Genomic DNA, 7,408 nt, shown 5'->3' with positions numbered 1-7,408 from the left:
TTCTAGTGCCTTTAAAAAAGCTATAGGCTAGTATTGCTGTATTGTATACCAGGTGCATGTGCACGTTAATTGACTGAACAGAGTGGTAGGTGGAGACAGTCATGTCATAACTCTAGTCTAGTAACATCTGCAGTCATCTGAAGTGACATCTGAGAAGAAAAGGAAAACATTTACCTTATTTACAGTAAATGCATCAGAATAAGAAGTTTTTGTATCTCACCTGAGTGACCCAGAAGCTCCTGAAAGATCAGTGTTGTGCAGCGACTAACTCCTAGTTTTCAGATGAGAACCAAAGATTTCCATGACACCTGTAGAGCGATGCAGGATTATCTGACTGGCAGACCACAGTACATAATGACAGTGTAGTTGAGTTCGGTTTAGTTTGGTTTTGTGAGTTTACTTGAGTTTAGTGAGTCTTTTTCAACTTGCAGAATCAAGTACACACATAGATAAACAACAATATATACACATATGATTTAAACATAAATAAACAAGAAACAATAATTCTTGTTTCCCCCCCCTAACACAAACTAGAAATAGTAGACAGAAGCTTCAGCTACTTTTCCCTACCCTTATATTTTATATTATTTTATATTTATTATAAGTAATCGCTAATTCTATTTTTTTCCATACATTGGGTCATTTAATGTATATCTTTGTTCAAAATTTACTGGCTCAGATCTGAAACGTCTTCTGGACACTGTCTGAAAGCATATTATTATTTACTTTATACATCAGTTGAGCAGTTTTAAAGTCCAAAACAGTGTCGTATGTCGGGATGTAACGATTACCAGTGTTACGGTCAATCTCAGTCAAATTTTACACAATAAGAATGACCATTTATCTTTTAATAAGCCTGATGATTTGTACATTTACACTGACATGTCTTTTTCAGGATGAGTTTGAAGCGACCCAGGAGGGAGCGGTGGCTCTGACCCGAACCCTCAGTGGTCAGTGATGAGGAGGTGCTGTTCCCCTGAGTCCCAGTCGCTGCTGCTTGTCCTCAAGGACCAGGTTGTAAAGTCTCACAGATCATGGACTGAATCACTGGGTTTGTAGTTTGGATCTGAGCTCCTCTGAAAAGCTAAGTAGCTTCTTTCAATTCATCCAGATTGTCCTGTTAGACCTTGATGATATTGTTATTGTTTTATGTCGGTTTGATGGACACATGATGATTTTAGTGTGAAGTTCACCCTCACATTCAGTTAATCTGTAGTTGAAAAAAGGTTAAAGAGAATAAAGGTAAGTGGGAAGTTGCTACCTCCTGAGAAACTAAATAAATGGATAATATAGTAGGGCTGGGTAAAAATATCGATTCAGCAATGCATTGCAATTCTTTTCTCTGCAATTCAATATCGATTCAGCAATCTTCTGAATCGATTCAAGCCCCTGGCCAGTGGGGGCGCTGCGAGCAACACCCTCGTGTGATTCGCGCTGTACGGACGGGGGCCGCACTAGACCAAACCATAACAATATGGGAGTGAGTAGCAGCAGCAGCGGGGATCGATCGTCGGGGGAGGGACGCACCGCGCCGTGCCGTATTAACTTTCGCTTTCATCACGCGCTGCTGTTATGCATGCGTGCTTCTCTGTGGTGTGTATGTGTGTGAGAGGATGCGGCCATCGTCCGACGGGGGGGGGGGGGGCGGCGGCGGCGGCGGCGAATATCGCTACTTTTTTTTTTTTTAAGACGTTAGTTTAGGCGGCAGCTCTTTGTTGTTAAGGCGGCCGCCTTAACAGGAAAGCGCTGCGGGAAACCCTGAACTTATCTGACAGCTGCTCTCACTTCTTCCTCTGCTCCTCCTCACTCACTCACCTACACACAGACAGGACTCTGTCTTCCTCACACTCACCCCAGCCCCTCAGTTTCTCATCCCACCTGCCCGTACCATACACATTGACAGTCAGTCAGAAATCACAGAACTTAAACATCATAACAAGAACATTACTGCGGGGTCGCTACAATATTTTCAGTTGTGCAGTCAACTATTATTAATAATATTGTTTTGTATTGTTTTATTACTCAAAATGTTATGAGTTATTTTCCAAGAGGAAAGTATCACTAGCCTAATTTAAATTTAGCTGCACTGTAGTTCAGTGTTAAAGCAGTGTCATATTTTGTTATGCTATGAGTTATACTATGGCTGTTCATAAGGCATGAAACTAAACAAATAATTATTAAAAAAAAAAAAATCTGGTACTCTTATTTGTGTATTTCTGCTTGATACTGAATCGATATCGAAGCATTTCAATCAATATCGAATCGAATCGATATCGAATCGAATCGTGACCTAATGAATCGAAATCGAATCGAATCGTGAGATTCTCAACAATACCCAGCCCTATAATATAGTGGTTAAATTTACTGTAGTGGAAGAAAACTCATTCTCATTTTAACTTTGGTGGTAGAGGAGATCAACTTAAAGGAGACATTATGCTATTCCATATTTCAGAACATCCTTACAATGTTATAATGTTATAATGTCCATGCTGAACCTCTGCAAAGTTGCACAACATGAGCTATAGCCATCCGTAATCCACCAACGAGATTTCACGTGGTTTTCAGTCTCCCTGAGGGCTCGGTAACGAGATCTCCGCGAATTTGTGCAAAACCTGACGTCAGGTTTTACCGTCCAATCAGAACGAACGCCCAAACTGCAAGGGATCTGACCAAAATAAGTCCACAACACCCGCCTCCAACCGGCTTCTCTCCCTGCTCCCACACCAAAGAAATAAGAAAAAGGATGTCTCACCAAACACTCCGTAATTGTTTTTTCGGTTGCGATGGAAATTCACAACTGTTTTCCTTCCCCAAAGATGATGAAAACAGTAAACTTTGAGATGGCTTTGTTTTTGCTGACCAACGGTTACAGCCAAACGTGATGGTTTGTGCTCGCCACTTCAGCTGAACATGGATCTGTCCCCTCAGTTAAAGGCGTCCATGGAGGCTCGGAGTCACAAGCAGTAAGTGATAACATACGTCACCGTGATATTAATGTTATGGAATGTACGTCTAACTGATGGCCGCTAAGCTACCAAGTTAGCGAGCCATCATTAGCACTAACAAGTGGCGATAAAACGTTTTCTGTGAAACATAAATTTTGTACCGGTTCACGACGGCGAAGCTTTACTAAAGGCATAACCCACAAGCAGTGTTGACCTTCTGTCACTGTAATATCGTTCATTTTTTGAGCAACGGGAAAATGTGTATCTGAAGTACTACTTTACCAACGCTAACGTTAGTGTAACACACTGAAATCAGATGCTGTTGTTTCAGGTGTTATGGGGTTTATTATAATGCAACTCACTTATCTGTACACATTATAAAACATTATTTGTATGTAAAATATAATATGGGCATTAACATGTTTTCATATTCTTTATTAGGTCACTCAGCCAAATTTAGAAGTTACACCCTCGTGAGCCTGGAAAGCAACCAAATAATAGATATTCAGCTGGTGCAGGTAAATCTCTTCTGTGAACATAATGTTAATGAGTCATTTATGTTAATAGGATGCATTCTTATACACGTCCCTTTTTGCTTTGCTACAGAGTAATGAAGTTGGTGGCAGCGACCATATGGAAAAGGAAGGCCTAAAAAGAGCAGTTCATCTTCTTGAATCCAACAATGTGGAGGTGGATTACACTGTCACTGACCGCCATACCCAGGTCCAGAAGTACTAGAGGGAACAAAACATCCCTCAGTACTATGATGTGTGGCACTTTAAGAAGGGTAAAAACTGTTCTTATTAGTATTGCATTATTGTTACACAGATTCTATAATCTCATACACAGACATCTCCTTTCAGCTGATTGGATCAGCGGTGTGTGCAAGAGGCGGAGTGATACAGCGCGTCGCGGAGCCTGCCTGTGTGGAGGAGTATCGAGGAGTACCGAGTGAGTTGGTTAGTTCCAGATAAAAAACAACTTTTTTTCTGACCAGCTGATGCGTTGTAAATTTTTACTCCAGATGGTGCTCTTGAACTGGTGCATTTCTGGCTCATACAACCCCACTTCAAAAAAGCTGAAATATCCCTTTAAGTCAGATCAATTCAATTAAAGCAGAAGTAAGTGATATATTTGTGTTAATATAAGTCTTAAATAGTGATATCTTCCGACAGCAATCACTTACATAGAGTGTTTGGACTGAAACACGGGTCTGTCAGTCCCTCTGCTCTGCTCTGAGCCGAAGAGAAAACATTTATCGTATCCTACAGTTTTTATCCAATGAGGAGAGAGAACGGCATGCAGGGCTGTGTGTGCAGCCAAGGAACGCCGTGAATGTGGTGACGTAGCGACGAGGACTGTTATGGTGCGTTCAAGGAAACTCGTATTTTTCCGACCGTGAAGTGGTACCAGTTCGATCTGGTACGAGTTCACCGGTCGGAAGTTACGAGTGGCCGTTATTAGGGCTGCAACAACTAATCGATAAAATCGATAATAATCGATTATTAAATTCGTTGGCAACGAATTTGATTATCGATTCGTTGGGTAGCGATTAACTTGGCCCGCAGAGCCGTTTGTTTTGCAGATCAGTTGCTGCGTCGCAGCCTGGTCGCAGCCTGTCACTGGCTTAAAAAAAAAAAAAAAAAAAAATTCCTGTCACTGGCTGTGTCGCGGAGCCTCTACGTCACTTACCTTGTCTGAGCACAGCGGCGCTTAAAGAAAACACATGGCGGAGGGGGAGAAAACCGCAAGACCGAAGTCATCAAAAGTGTGGGAGCACTTCACTTTGACAAAAACGAAAAAAAGTGTTAGCTGCAAATTATGCAAAATGAACCTGGCTTGGCATGGGAGCACAACCGTAATGCGAGAGCATTTAAAAAGGAAACATGTCGGTGCCATGGATGACGCCGCCGGGGAAGGGAGCTCGGCTGGGTAAGTTAGCTAATGTTACTACAAAATCTTCATCTTGATTTTCATTAAACAAAAGATTAGACTCATGTGCGTAGCGGTGAGGAAACGTTCATATCACAGCAGGTAGTTCGTTTCGTTTATCTAACTGTTATAGCCGCTGTTTGCTCGACAAGATTACCCGGCTAACGTAACGCAATACAAGGCTAACGTTAGCGGCTAAGCTATGCTTGTCAAGCTGGATGGCAAGCAAACAGTGGGTATTAACGTTAGATAAACGAAACGATCTACTTGCTGTGAAACGAACGTTTAGCTGGCCCACTAAGCTTTCAGTCTGTTCTCATATAATTCTGTATTTAGTCCTGACTCCTGTCCCTTATTTATTGTGCGTGCGTGTGTGTGTGCGTGTAGTTGCGTGTGTGTGTGTGCGTGTGCGTGTGCGTGTGCGTGTGTGTGTGTGTGTGTGTGTGTGTGTGTGTGTGTGCGCGTGTGTGTGTGCGTGCGTGTTGTCAAAAGTCTAGTCTGTACTTGCCCTTTGGGTTACTGGCCTTTACATAAGCAATAATAATTAACTAAAACAACAAGGCATGTATTAAATTTTATGTAAATTAATAATTGTGCTTTTATGCATACTCATACAGTCTTTCTAATTTCAGACAAAAACAACTCACCATGAGTGGCTTCGTGGTGGGGAATAATGCACCATGCACACCACGGCAAGCAGCTGTTTTGACAGATAGCATCCTCAACATGCTCGTGACCGACATGAGGCCACTATCAATGGTCGAAGATGATGGCTTCAAAGCAATGATCCACACCCTGCAGCCTGGTTACACTCTTCCCTCAAGGACCCATTTTACAAAGCTGATGGAGAGGAAACATCAAGAGACAGTCCAGGAAGTGATGACTGCAATAAACAACAGCAGCAGCAAGATTGCGCTCACCACTGATGCCTGGACAAGTGTAGCCACCGAAGCCTACCTTGGCATTACATGCCATTTCATCACAGATGATTGGAACATGCAGTCAGTTTGCCTTACCACCATGCCACTGCAGGACAGACATACTGCAGCCAACATCGCTGAGTGGTTGGAGGAAGGAGTAGCCAAGTTTAAAATTCCTCCTACCAAGATCATTGCCATTGTGCATGACAATGGGGCCAATGTTGTGGCAGCGGCAAACATACTGGAGGAGAAGCATGGGTGGTCCTCTGTACGCTGCACAGGCCATACCTTGCAACTCGTGATCAACTCTGCACTCAAGCACGCAAGCATTGATAAGGCTCTCGGGGCAGCAAGATGTCTTGTGGAACATTTTTAAAAAAGTGAGCTAGCCAGCAACAAGTTAAAAGAGAAACAGAAACAAATGGGCCCACCTGAGCAAATAAAAAAGCTTGTGCAGGATGTAAGCACCAGATGGAATAGCACATACTATATGATTGAGCGACTGATTGAGCAAAGATGGCCTGTAACGGCAACACTTTCGGACCCCTCTGTCACACAGAGGGGCAAAAGGTACCTGGATTTGAAAGCAGACCAGTGGAGCCTGCTGGAAGAACTTTCTACAGCTCTTAAGCCTTTTGAATGTGCCACTGTCTTCATGAGTGGGGAGAAATATATAACCATCTCTGCAGTTCCGCCACTTGTGAAGGGGCTACTCAAGTCCACCCAGAGTGCTGCCTTCGAGTCAGCCCCGATGCGGGCTTTCCAAGTCACTGCTATGGAGCAGCTTCAACAGCGATGGAAGAGGGAGACTGCTTTTTCAGACACAGCACCAAACACAGTGATCCTCTCAACTGCCCTGGACCCGAGGTTCAAGAGACTTAAGTTTCTAAAACCTGAGGAAGTCCTGCACGTGCAAAACAAAGTGCACAGCCTGGCACTCAAAGAAAGAAGGGTGATGGATGAGCAGCAGCGTGGCTGTAACCAAATAACCAGTGCCAACTCCACCATGGCCTGTTGTTAGAGCCATTTGATGTAGAAAAATCCTGTTAACAGTGATTTCAGTGATTTCATTTTTTACTTTTTTATAATTTATTATTGTTTACACAGCTCAGGTCCATTCAAGCAACGTAAAATACCTCTTTTTTGTGCACTTTAATTAAAAAAAAAAAGCCTACCGGTATATCTTTGCACACGTACAGCATACATTTGTATGTATTTTGTTTTAGTCTATGGCCTACCGGTATATCTTTGCACACGTACAGCATACATTTGTATGTTTTTTGTTTTAGTCCATGGCTATTTGAGCAAGAAATAAATGATGCCAGCGATGTGCTGGATCAAACTGAGAACCAACTCGTCTCCTCGTTCTTCTCTTCCCTATAATGTAAATAAAATTAGTGCATTTTTTAAAAATCCGATTAATCGATTAATCGAAGAAATAATCGACAGATTAATCGATTATCAAAATAATCGTTAGTTGCAGCCCTAGCCGTTATAGTGACTTTCACCGGTAAAACAGGTCGGAAAAACACGAGTGGGTTGCCTGAAACGCTACAAAGTCGTAAGTTGTGACTTGAAGCTGTAATTTACGATTTCAAAAGCCTGCCTGGA

At 42.5% G+C, this 7,408-nt stretch overlaps 1 pseudogene; it reads left to right on the top strand.

Annotated features, from left to right (window-relative positions):
• Window positions 1–5,087: 5,087 nt before the first annotated feature.
• LOC146980632 (E3 SUMO-protein ligase ZBED1-like) lies at window positions 5,088–6,818 on the top strand (annotated as a pseudogene).
• The last annotated feature ends 590 nt before the right edge of the window (window positions 6,819–7,408 follow it).

This window comes from Trachurus japonicus, chromosome 9 (assembly GCF_045865225.1).
Source record: "Trachurus japonicus isolate A0001 chromosome 9, Traja_1.0".
In the NCBI taxonomy this organism is placed as follows: Eukaryota; Metazoa; Chordata; class Actinopteri; order Carangiformes; family Carangidae; genus Trachurus; species Trachurus japonicus.
The sequence above is the reverse complement of the archived record's forward strand: the minus strand, read 5'-3'. Positions and strand labels throughout refer to the sequence as shown.